The sequence below is a fragment of the Pinus tabuliformis genome, chromosome 9 (genome assembly GCF_031772625.1).
Source record: "Pinus tabuliformis cultivar Carrire ecotype Pingquan chromosome 9, CPIR1, whole genome shotgun sequence".
Classification (NCBI taxonomy): Eukaryota; Viridiplantae; Streptophyta; class Pinopsida; order Pinales; family Pinaceae; genus Pinus; species Pinus tabuliformis.
Window position 1 is genome coordinate 520,544,226 of NC_142307.1, and position 12,991 is coordinate 520,557,216.

Below are 12,991 nucleotides of genomic sequence, written 5' to 3' on the forward strand. Positions count from 1 at the left end.
AATGATGAATGGTTATGGACAACCTATTTGAATCGAAGTTTTCCAAGCAGTGCACCTTCTATAACCCTAAGGCCTTAGAGGACGTGCCACTAAACTAGGGCTAAAGACTAGCCCTCCTTGGTAAGGTGAGAAAGTTTATAGTCAAGATCGGTCAATCGTCCAGATCACCCCTTTATCCATTTTAGAATGCCCAAAATATTAAGTAAAAGCACGTGATTGCAAAATGATTAAGCTACCTACTAAGTGGTAGCTCACCTTCATTCAAGAGGAATGTCGGATGATGAGAAGTGAATGACTTGTGAAAATGGTATAAGAATGTAGCATATCATCATCGTTGAGTAATGTGTAGGGTTGTTGGCTGTCTGGTTGTCGAAGATAGGAGAAAAAGTTTTCTGTTATGGGGTTACCGATTTTGGTGGGTAACATCTTTGCCTCCAACTCGGGGACATGTGCTCAATGTAGAGCAAAAGATCCATGTGCTCAAATGAAGAGTTCATGAGAACCCCAACAATCCCTAGGCTCGCAAAACTGTTACTTGCACGCTCAAATAAACATGTTTACTAGCATGTGTACAGGGTACTGATCATCACACTTACATTTATATGATATAATAAACCCATACTAAAAAAGGTCTAGCTAAATGCAATCTACTCTAGAAGACAACAAAACAACATGAGAAATGAAATAAGTAGGATGCTCACACATAAAGTGCAACACAAAAATGAAATTTAACTACTTATCTAAAATATATCAGGTTCCTGAACAAAGTAAGGCGGTTGCCTCCCATTGGGGTAGGCAGGAGTTCACCATCAAGTTTATCAATATAAAAGTATTGAATTCCTACTTGGGCATGGATCCTAAATGAAATGGGATTTTCATCAACAAGTACTAAATCACTAACTTGAAACTCTTTCCCTTGTCTTCTAACTCATTGTTTCTTCTTATTTTGGAATGTTTGCCTCTTAGTCTTGCTTAAATGTGTGTTCTTGACTTGAAAGACATTTCCTAATGATTCAACCTCAAGCTTCTCATGGTGCTTCAACTCAAAGTGCTTTTGTTTGAGGTGTAGGTCTTTAGAAGGAATGTTATTCTTTGATTTTCCAACAAGTTGAGGGAATGGAAATGGTTCCATGTCCTCCACATGCTCAGGAATGTGTGGCTTTCTATATAGGATGAATGGTCCTCCATCTACAATAGGTATAATAGCATATGAAAGATCATTTTGTAAATGTTCTCCAATAGGGGTGCACCATTTCCTAGTCAGGAGTATCCCCCAGGCATCTGGCACACCTATGACTACAATATCGATCAATACTGAAATATCTTTGTTAGTAGCCAAGGAAACCTTAAAATATTTTATCAGACCATACATTGGGAAAGACTTTGATTACTTTAGCTGTATCATTAAGGAATCCAATCATTCCCTAATGCGAGTCAGTTTGGTCACTGACTCGACATAAACCGCTCTCATGCCCTCCAGCTCGTCGTTCTACTTTAGAATGGCCTCTTGTACTATCATGGCCTTCTTTTTCAATGTTCGAAGGTTGGTTTGGAATTGATGAAACTACTGTGGGCGGCTATCATCCATAAAGTCGGTCATAGATCTCGACCCCTCTGTGTCTTTTGGCACCTTGTCAACGATGAATATGTCTTCAGGCAGCTCATCAATCTGTTGTGGGTGACCATCGTCTGAAAACTCAATCATAGTGCTGGGTACCTCATCAACTGTCGACACCTCATCCATGGGTGGCACATCCTCAACAGATGGCCCTCTGAGTGTATGCTCTACTCTCTCCACTAAGGTGTCAACCAGAGCTAGCAAGGGGATCTCCAAGAAGGGTGGCTCCCGCATCTCACTGGGTATATCTACATGCTCCTCACACTCTTGCGTGTCCTCTGCCTCATGCTCAACCTCCTCCTTACGCTCTTGATATCTAAATCTAGGTCTCCACCAACAGAAGTGCCCCCTGGTCTCACCTTCTAACTACCCCTGTCCAGTCCACTCTTTTTGAGGAGGTCTAATGCCCTGATTTGGTCGACTTTGCCCACATGGTGTGAATGGCTAAACCCCATGGCATGTGCATTTCTCATGTCTTTGTTGTCAGGATGAGGATGGTTCTAGTCTGTCACCTTCCTCAAATGGGCCAACCTCTCATCGTTCTAGTGGATTCCACCCCGGAATTCCTGCACACTAAATCTTCCTTGAGCCATGTGTTTGTCTATGGTTTCACTCGTCATTATGCATACATGCCCAACACCTTCATGATGTTTCTAGCTTCTTCATAGCTAGCCAAGATCATGCTCTGATACCATTGTAATATACCTACTTGGGAAATAACAGTGAATACCAAAAGCATGAACTAGGAACAACAATTAGAATTAAAGTCCAAGCACCCAAATCAGAAGTTAGAACACCATAGAAAATAAGCAAAATAACTGAGACATTTTATTAATTAATGGGAATTTGAGTACACATAATGAGTAAGAACAATGGAACCTGGGCTTTCTATGCAAGCCATGCAAATCTCAAGTGAAATGTCGCTGACCCAACTACTGAAATGGCTCCAAACTGATAATGCACATTACCAAGAAAATTTTCTATAGGCTGCCAAATGGAATTGGAAGCTTGTTAATTTTAGGTATGTTCTATGCTAGAACAATTTATTTCAATTTCTTGTCCACATTAGCAATCACGTCAGCATAAAGTAAACTACAGATAGAACATAAATATAAATCGTAGAAGACAAGCCAAGACAAGAGGACACAAGATGTGGCGCTAGCCAGGGACAAACCCCACAATGTGGGGAAACCCTTAATCAATTCTTCTTTTATGTTCTTCAAAGTTCAACAGAGAAAGTGAGAGAGATAGTACATTTACAATAGAAGTCAATCAATTTGAATTTTGATATTGGCATGAGATCAGTTGAAGACATATTGCTTCAACTGATTCTTTGAGGTGACTCATTTACCTATCATAGTGCTGCATCTTGTCTATTTGCTGCACATTACCGTGTGATACCTTGCTGTACTGTCACGTGTTGAACCTTGATGACTGAGATGCTCTCATCTTCATGCTACTCATCATGCTGCATCTTCCATGGTCTTATTCATCATCAAACTACCCATGCTCATGATCTCATTCATCATTATGCTGCCCATGCTCATATCATCATGCATCATTATGTTGCCCATGCTCATATCATCATGTTGCTTATTATGTTGCCCATGATCTCATGCATCATGCTGCCTTCCTTCGGAGATAGATGCTCCGGTTGTTTCGGCAGTTCCCGGTAGTTTCGGCATTTCCAGCAGTTTCGGCGTTTACGACAGTTCCAGCTTTTCCGTCTTTTTCGGCTTTTCCGGTATTTCCGGCTTTTCCGGCTTTTTCGGCAGTTCCGGTTTTTCCGGCAGTTCCGGCTTTTCCTTATTTTCTGGCTTTTCCGGCAGTTCCAGCTTTTCCGGCTATTCCAGCTTTTCTAGCAGTTCCAGACTTTTCGGCTTTTCCAGCTTTTCTGGCTATTCCGGCGATTCCGAATTTTTCGGCAGTTTCGGCTTTTCCTTAGGATCTCTCCTCCTATTAAAACCCAAAGACAAGTAGAGAGAGGAAGAGATCCAAGTGTGTGTAGAAATGACTTGAAGTCCTCTTCAATTTATACTAAAACATAGAGGCTGAATAGACATGACTGTTGGGCTTCTGAGCCTACATAAGTTGTTGGCCGACTTAACAATTTGTCCATAACATAAATAAATTCATAACTTCATAAATACTTATCAGAATCGGATGATCTTTAGATTAATCCTACACCTCTCAATGAGAGGGATCCAATAAAAATATCAGCTGCCATGAATAATATGATCCACATGGAGTTTGGCCCTAGTTGCCAATTTTAACACTCCCTCTCAACTAGGAGAACTCCATCCGCTGATACATATGTCCAACTGTACTATCTCTGCCATCAATGCCCTGCACTGCTCAGCTCAGCTCTACTAGCTCTGCTGGCTCTGCTCAGCTCTGCTCAATGCTGCTTAGCTCTGTTGGCTCTGCTTAGCTTTGTTGGCTCTGCTCTGCTCTGTTGGCTCTGCTCTGCTCTTCTCAACTCTTCTGGCTCTGCTGGCTCTACTCAGCTCTACTCAGCTCTGCTGGCTTTGCTCTGCTCTGCTCAACTTAGCTTTGCTGAACCATGAAGAAGAAGAATTGATTGAGAATGTGTCATACCATTCTCCACTGACCCGAAGTCAATCTCAGAGTGTGTACCACTCGTCCCAGACCAGTCCTTAACCAACCTGAAGTCAGTGTCATAGTAGGTACAACTCCTACCATTGGTCCCAGACTAGTACTCTACTGACTTGAAGTCAGTCTTAGAGTATGTACCACTAGTCCCAGACTAGTCCTCAACCGACCTGGATTCAGTGTCATAGTGGATACAACTCCTACCACTGGTCCCAGACCAGTATCATTTATCCCAGATCAATGAAGGTTATCCTAGCATAGGGAGTACGGTAGATACAACGATGTGTCCATCGGTACTACTATGGTGCCTATCCTCATTTCCCTGCTTATTGATCAGATGAGAGGTACTTCCCATGAGTCCCAGACTGCATGGGTAGGATGCCTCAATAGGAGAACTTAATCAATCCTGTCCTCACAGAAGAACTAATCATCCTGCTACACAATCGCCATGGAGAACACATCATCCAGGCTTCACAGGAGAACTAATCATCCTGCTACACAATCGTCATGGAGAACACATCATCCAGACCTCACAGGAGAATTAATCATCCTGCTACACAATCATCATGGAGAACACATCATCCAGACCTCACAGGAGAATTAATCATCCTGCTACACAATCGTCATGGAGAACACATCATCCACACCTCACGAGAGAATTAATCATCCTGCTACACAGGAGAGCAAATCATCCTGTCCCACAAGAGAGCGAATCATCTTGTCCCACAAGAGAGCGAATCATCTTGTCCACAGGAGAGCGAATCATCTTGTCCTAGGGCGCACCACCAGGGGAGGGTGAGTCACCCTGTGGTTGTATGTTGCTCCAGTAAGAACCGTAAGCCCCCAGAGCTCCCAGAGCTCAATGTATGCAACATGCAGGACCCTTTTACAAGGGTCTCTCGACGACTCCAAGTCGTTCGGGAAAATCACAAATTTGATCTTTCCCCGAGGCTCTGACAAAGTGTAGCGACTTGTACATCATCTCAGTGCGATGGAGCCTCCTTGCTCATCGACTTACCATATCCCAGATAAGGCAATATTTGATGTCTATCTACTGGAGCAATCATTGAATACGGGATTCCTCAATAATCGAATCCCAGCTCTGGTTGTCACAGAGAATCACAGTGGTATTCATCATGTGTACTCACTAAAGAGTTTCCACAACCATGCAACTTCATACAAGGTCATACTCGTAGTTATGTATCCGATCTCGATGGTACCTATAACAACCGATTTCTGCTTCCTGCTCGTCCATGATATCGAAGCAGAATCCAAAGAAAACCAGCACTGAGAAGTGCTCTAGTGATCCTCCACACTACTTGCCTAGTCAACATTCGAATAATCATGCAGTTTTCATATTTCTGGCAGTGTATCTCAATCCATGAGAGATTGTGCCTTGAAGATATCTCAGAGGATTCTTGGCACCAATCCAGTGAGGCTCAACCAAATATGAGCTCACCATGCTAACTGCAAAACATATGTCTGAAGTTCACCAAGAACATCAACGTGATTGAGTTTATGAAACTCAGAGGCATTTCCCAAATCTGGTTTGACATCACTACCATATAACTTCTGAAAGTTAATATCCTCGAGGTAGTCACAGGCTTGCAGTTTATCATTCCACATTCGGAATCCAACTCCCTCTTACTTCTGCAAATGAGAGGGTCTACACTTGTTAGAAATAGGTCGTCCTTATGAGGTGCCAGTATGAGAGGTCTATCATCCACAACCTTCGGGTAATGGTTTGGATCAGTTTCACTCCTAGTGAATCTGAGCGTCATCAAATAGCTATCAATCCTCTCATACTATGCCCGGGGTGTTTTGCTTCAAGCCATAGAGGGCTTTCTTCCACCTGTATACATGAGATTCCCGTTCATGAATCTCAAACTCCATGGGTTGTTCCAAACCTATGGACCTGCTGTTGGGCAATTTAATTGCTTAAATCGCATTCATTAAATTATCAACCAGGGATACTCGTAAGCTTGTGATGATGCCAACAAAATATATGCTTCTGATTCAATATAATATGCAAGGGAAGAGGCTCCTAATTGAGGAGGTCCTGGTTGTCCTTCCCTACAGTATTATAGATTGAAAAGAAATCATTGATTACATAAAACCAGAAACTTGAAATAAAGACAAAAGAATGAATTTTAATTGTTGTTCAGATTCAAATAGAGAGAGAGAGACTAACTTAGTCCCTTGATTGTGCCCTCATATACTAATCCAAACTAAACTAAGATTCATTCATAAGCATAAGAAATGAAATAACTTGAAACTTAAAAGTAAAAGAATGAATTTCAATTATCATGCAAATAAAATAGAGAGAGAGCCTGACTTAGAGCCTTGGTTGTCCCCTCATATGCTGATAAGATTTTCATTTAAAACTCATTCATCAATCACAAACAAAACCTCAAACATCTAGGCAATTAGATGAAATAAGATCTATTATGAAATAAAATGTTTCTTTGATCTTTTCAGAGTGAGCTCAATTTCTCTTAAGAACAAAGTGACAAGCTATTCCATAAATTCATATACTACATTAACACAATTTATATCTAAAACTATAGAAAGAAAATTTATGTAAAATGAAGCTTTATTCTATTCCATCATAAGTTGGATACATGCTCCAAGTGTCCTCTTTTTGGAATGGAGGAGGTGCTCCTATTTATACAAAAATTTAAGCAACTAACTCATTAATGGGGATCCACTAATCCCTCATATGGTTACAACCAATATGAGACACATATTCCTTTATCCATGATTTTTCTCCATGAGATATGCTTGACCCCTCTCCCAAATCTCCTTCAAATCTTCAAGAGAATTCGAATTTGAGTCTTGGAAGCCACATAAGAGTATCTTGGAACCTTCCAAATCACCTACACGTCACCAAACTCATTCCACCTTTAGGTATAAGCAAATACATGTTATTTTTCTAACTTTTAATCATAAATTCACTTTAAATGCATAAAATAAATAACTTTGGAAAATGAAACTATGAACCCATATGGTAATGAAAATATAATGATAATGTGATGAAATGAGGTGACAAAATGAGGATAAAGGTGAAAATGGGGTGAAAATGTATGCTAATTTGGTAGCCCAACACTTGCTACATGAGGGGAATAGTCCCCTTGTAAGATTTTCCTTCGATACATCTCAGACATGTGCCTTCATGCTTTTTTTTGAATTCAGGCATCTCGGTCACCATCTAACTCACAGACCTCTGGTGCTGAGTCAATGGACATGGTCCCCAGTGGACTTGATACAACCCTGAACTCTAAAACATCTTTGAAAAATCTATTTTCAAACACGTACCTTTCCATCGATGAGTGCCACCTTGAGACCTTAAACTTCCATTTCCGAGATGGACACCAGGTTCTTCTTGCGATCAGGTACATAAAAGAGATTCTGGGGTTCCTTGCGTTCTTTGAAGAGTCGACCATTTCCTTGATGACTTGCATTACTTATCATTCCTCTGATCATTGAAGATGTCCCTGGAATGATTGTTATCTGCATCAAGAGATGTGTCTCTGCTATTCGGACACTCCTTTGCATGATGGTCGAACTTATTGCAACCAAGGCATCTACCTTTCCTTACACTCTTAGATCTGAACTTCCCAATGAAGTGATCTTCCGTTGTGCCATTCTGATAATATTCTCTGCTTCCACTTCACCCTTAGCGAACTTAGAAGAGAGATGTGGAACTCATTGTCTTGTCCCTATTGTCTTTGGTGATTGCTCTTTCACTCTTGCTTGGGCATTGTCTTCACCTCAGCTTTGATACCATGTTAATTTCAGGTATGTTCTATGCTAGAACAATCTATTTCAATTTCTTTTCCACATTAGCAATCACATCAGCATAAAGTAAACTGCAGATAGAACATAAATATAAATCGCAGAAGACAAGCCAAGACAAGAGGACACAAGATGTGGCACTAGCCAGGGACAAACCCCACAATGTGGGGAAACCCTTAATCAATTCTTATTTTATGTTCTTCAAAGTTCAGTGGAGAAAGCAAAAGAGATAGTACATTTACGATAGAAGTTAATCACTTTGACTTTTGATATCGGCTTGAGATCAGTTGAAGACATATTGCTTCAACTGATTCTCTAAGGTGACTCATTCACCTATCATAGTGCTGCATCTCGTCTATTTGCTACACATTACCGTGTGACACCTTGCTGTACTGTCACATGTGTTGAACCTTGATGACTAAGCTACTCTCATCTTCATGCTACTTATCATGCTGCATCTTCCATGGTTTTATTCATCATCAAGCTGCCCATGCTTATGATCTCATTCATCATTATGCTGCCCATGCTCATATCATCATGCATCATTATGCTGCCCATGCTCATATCATCATGCTGCTTACTATGCTACCCATGATCCCATGCATCATGCTGCCTTCTTTCGGAGACAGATGCTTCGGTTTTTTCGGCAGTTCTCGGTAGTTTCGTCTTTTCCGGTAGTTCTGGCAGTTACGGTAGTTCTAGCATTTCTAGCTTTTCCGGCGTTTCTGGCTTTTTCGGCGTTTCCGGCTTTTTCGGCAATTGCGGCTTTTCCGACAGTTCCGACTTTTCGGGCTTTTCCGGTAGTTCCTGCTTTTCCGACTATTCCAGATTTTCCGGCAGTTCTGGTTTTTCTGGCTTTTCCGGCTTTTTTGGTAGTTTCGGCTTTTCCGGATTTTCCGGCTTTTCCTTAGGATCTCTCCTCCTACTAAAACCCAAAGTCAAGTAGAGAGAGGAAGAGATCCAAGTGTGTGTATAAATGACTTGAAGTCCTCTTCTATTTATACTAAAACATAGAGGTTGAATAGACATGACTATTGGGATTCCGAGCCTACATAAGTTGCTGGCCGACTTAACAATTTGTCCATAACATAAATAAATTCATAACTTCATAAATACTTATCGGAATCGGATGATCTTTAGATCAATCCTACACCTCTTAATGAGAGGGATCCAATAAAAATATTAGCTGCCATAAATAATATGACCCACATGGAGTTTGGCCCTAGTTGCCAATTTTAACAAAGCTCTACTCAAAATAATGCTCGAAATACTTTGAAATAATTTCTCCTCTTCTTAAACCCGAAAATAACCAGAAAAGGTTTGGCCTATCTCCAAGGCAAAATCAAACCCACAAAGTGATGCAAATTCCCCAGCCAACTAGAAATTCGCTCTACTATAAGAATGAGGATTTCAAGCTTAAATATTGCCTGAAAAATTCTGTAAAATTAGTTGGAGACTCCTCTCAATAAACCCACAAAACATAGAAAGGGTTTGGGCTGAATCCACCGACCCCTAGTGACCCCCAACAAATGCAAATTGTCCAATTTGGCTAGAAAACGCCTCATAGTCTTGATATTGCTGAATTAAGCCCAAATACACCATTGGAAATCTCTCCCAACTCTGGCTAAATTCTCCCTTGAGGTATACCTCCAATCTTTGGCCCTTATCTCTCCTCAACCTCTATTCTTCAATCCCCTGCATAAGCTTGCCTGGAGACCCCTGCGCACTCCTAAGAATTCCCTCAAACTGAGGCCTACTAATCATCATAAATTCTCCAGATAAAATAATGGAAAACACTTGTAAATCCTTCGATTTTTTTCTCCTCCATAATTGATCTCCCCACAAGTAATTCAAACCACTTTTGGGCCTTGGAAGAAACACACACTAGCGGTAATAACCTGCAAATATGCCCAATGGAAGCTCTAAATTGGGCTCCCTAGATTTTCCTCACTAGGGAGACACTCAAAGTTCTCCGAAATGAGGGCGAATTCCGCTTGGAACTCCTATGTTAAATACTTCTCTTTCACTGTGTACTCAGTGGTCCGAATTTGAGTTGCAGGTTTCAAGGCTTGTTACGTTGATTATTAAACATGACCATTGTTTTAATTGTATTATTGCATAGCCTGCCCTTTATTATGCCCCACCTTTGGTTTCGGTCACATTGCATTCAATATAACCAACCGCTCGACTATTAAATTTTAAATATAATCGTTGTCCTTATGGTTAATAAGCACTTCTCGTGGCACATTGGTAGGGTGCCCACCTTGTAAGCCTAAGGTCTTGTGTTTAATCTTGCCAGAGGCTCATCGGTCGTTCAAACCAATTTTGACCTGGTCAAGAGTGCGATGTGGTGCCCTATGTCTAGGCCATATGTCACGCTTTGATTGGGCCACTTGTCCGTACCTAATTCACATAGCCCAGTTGAATCCTATAGTGCCACGTATCCTCTCCTGATTCATCTAACCTAGATGAATCTCGTACTGCCACATGGTAGTTTGTTTACCTGCACAACCAACCTGCCTATTGACTTTTTTCTTGTTTATACAAAACTCCAGAACAACATAACTTCCTCATATAGTGTCAGTTTGACGTGATTCAAGAGTCATTGGAATTAAATGACGCACTACAAATTGGTGTTGGTTTCAGAAGCATTTAATCACTTTCATTTTTAAGCATATTTTTGATCCCTTGGATCATTGGCTTAACTCACTTTAGATAATGTTGCAGTTGTTTTAGAAGGATTTATCATACTCGACTCTCCTTTAACTTGTTTAAGAGTCCATTGGAAGCAAGAAATAGTTGATGCAGTTGGTCCATTAAAAATTGTTGTGTAAAGGGTTGATTGATATCTCTATTAGTTTTGAAAGAGTCAAAGATATGCATGCATTCAATTTTTACCTTGGTTAAAATTTGGGTTGAGTAGACCTAAATTATTGACTGCACAAGTTTTTCACTAATAGGAAAGCTTCATCCTTAAGAATTTTTACTTTATTAAGTTCATTTGGATATTTTACAAGATGCTTTATTTAGAAAACAGTCTTTCGGATTAATCACATTGTAAGGATTGGGTCTTTTGACCCAATCCTTACAATGTGATTAATCTGAAAGACTGTTTTCTAAATTATGGATCACAAAAGTCTTAGATCTAACAAGATGTTTTATGTAACACCCCCTCCCAGGTCTATTCAAATTAACCATGACAACCGGGGTAAACATGAGACAAGAGGCTACTATGATCATATTCGATCTCCTATGTGACCTTAAGGAAGTGGAATCGGCGAAACATCACGTATAATCATCCAACATCATCAATAGAACCCTTAGGAGACAAGTCAGCCACTCAGACAACCTGTACCTGGGTCCCACTGTTGTTTTGATCTCTTAGTCCATAGTCGCTCTCATGCTATGGGCAAGGGAGAGACTGACAACCTAAATTCGCTCTCATGAGCCTGCCTACCAGCGACTGTGGACCAAAATTGCTAGTTCTTTGCTAGTCATTTAACCATGCTTATAACCAACATAAAACCATGTAAATATAAATGATAAGACAACCATTAAATCCACATATAAATCAATGCAAAAGTAAGAGAACTTAGTTTTTATTAATCATAGGAAAATTTGTCCAGGTTCGTGACTTCCACATACCACCCGACCATATACATGGCTGAACCAAATCTTTCTTTCAGCCAGTCACCCACTCCCCTTACCATATTTCAAGCATGAATGTGGGATTTCATAGAACAACCAATCCAAGAACAACCAAGGGAATCCAGAGGTTAAACCACCTCCACCCTCATCAAATTGTGATCACACCAAAACTGGTGCTCTGATCACAATAGAACAAAACTTGGAATGTCATCCAGAATCCATCACTATCCTTGAGGAATTTTCCATCTCCTTGTCTCTCAAGCTTTACCACAATCCAAACCCAAATCACTAAGCCCTAAACCGAGACATCTCACTCAAGCTTTACCATGTATCTCGCCAAAACCGGTCAAGGGATTCCTATGCCTTTGGGAATGGAACTTGAGACCACCTCCACCCCGGATTCTGAAATCCATCCAGCAAACCAAAGCTCAAAAACTGAAATAAACATCCCAACATACCATGGCATCCGTTAAAAGGCAAGGCTAGGCTAAAGACCACTGTCATAACCCGACAAAACCATGCCACCGACAACACCATACACCAACGTGCAAAGTCATACATGTCCAAACCAGTTAGGAAATCACACATGCAAAAGGTTACCTGCAAGTATTCCTACTAAAGTTACTTGATCCTACTTTCCTTCCTTGATCCTTGCTTGCTTTCCCTTTCCTTTGCTTTCTTTTCCTTCCTTGTTCCAAAGTTAGATTGCTCCAAGAAAACTCTAAGTAACCAAGAGTAAGAGAGAGAGAATAATGAGAAAGCTCCAAACTTGAACTTGACAAAATGTTACCAACTAATCCTTAGAAGCCTTTTTATGTATGAGGCCTCTAATTTCTTCATTTTCCATTATTTTCCTTCAATTTCCTCCTCACATGCAACTTGTGACCTTTCACCTTACTTTTCTCCTAATTTCCGTTATTTTCATAAATAAATGTGCAAAAATTCATTTTTGCCTTTTAATGCCTTTGCCAATTTTCCTTAGAAAAACACACATCCAGTGATTCCCACTAGGATATCTTTGCCCAACATTGAGCTTGGAATAAGTGTCCCTTAACCGTGGTCTTTTTTGTGTTTATTAACTTTTATTACATGAAATTTTCATCAGGGTTGTTACAAAACCATCCCCCTTGGGGGAACACCATCCTCAGTTTTAAACCACACCATGACCTTAGCAAAACCGTTGAAAAGAAAACATATTGCCCATGGAGCTTTATAACTTAACTCGTTGTAGTATTTACAATGGAAGACCTGCTCAAAAGAAAAACATCATGACAACATGACAATATAACAACCATAATAACATGACACCTATACCGC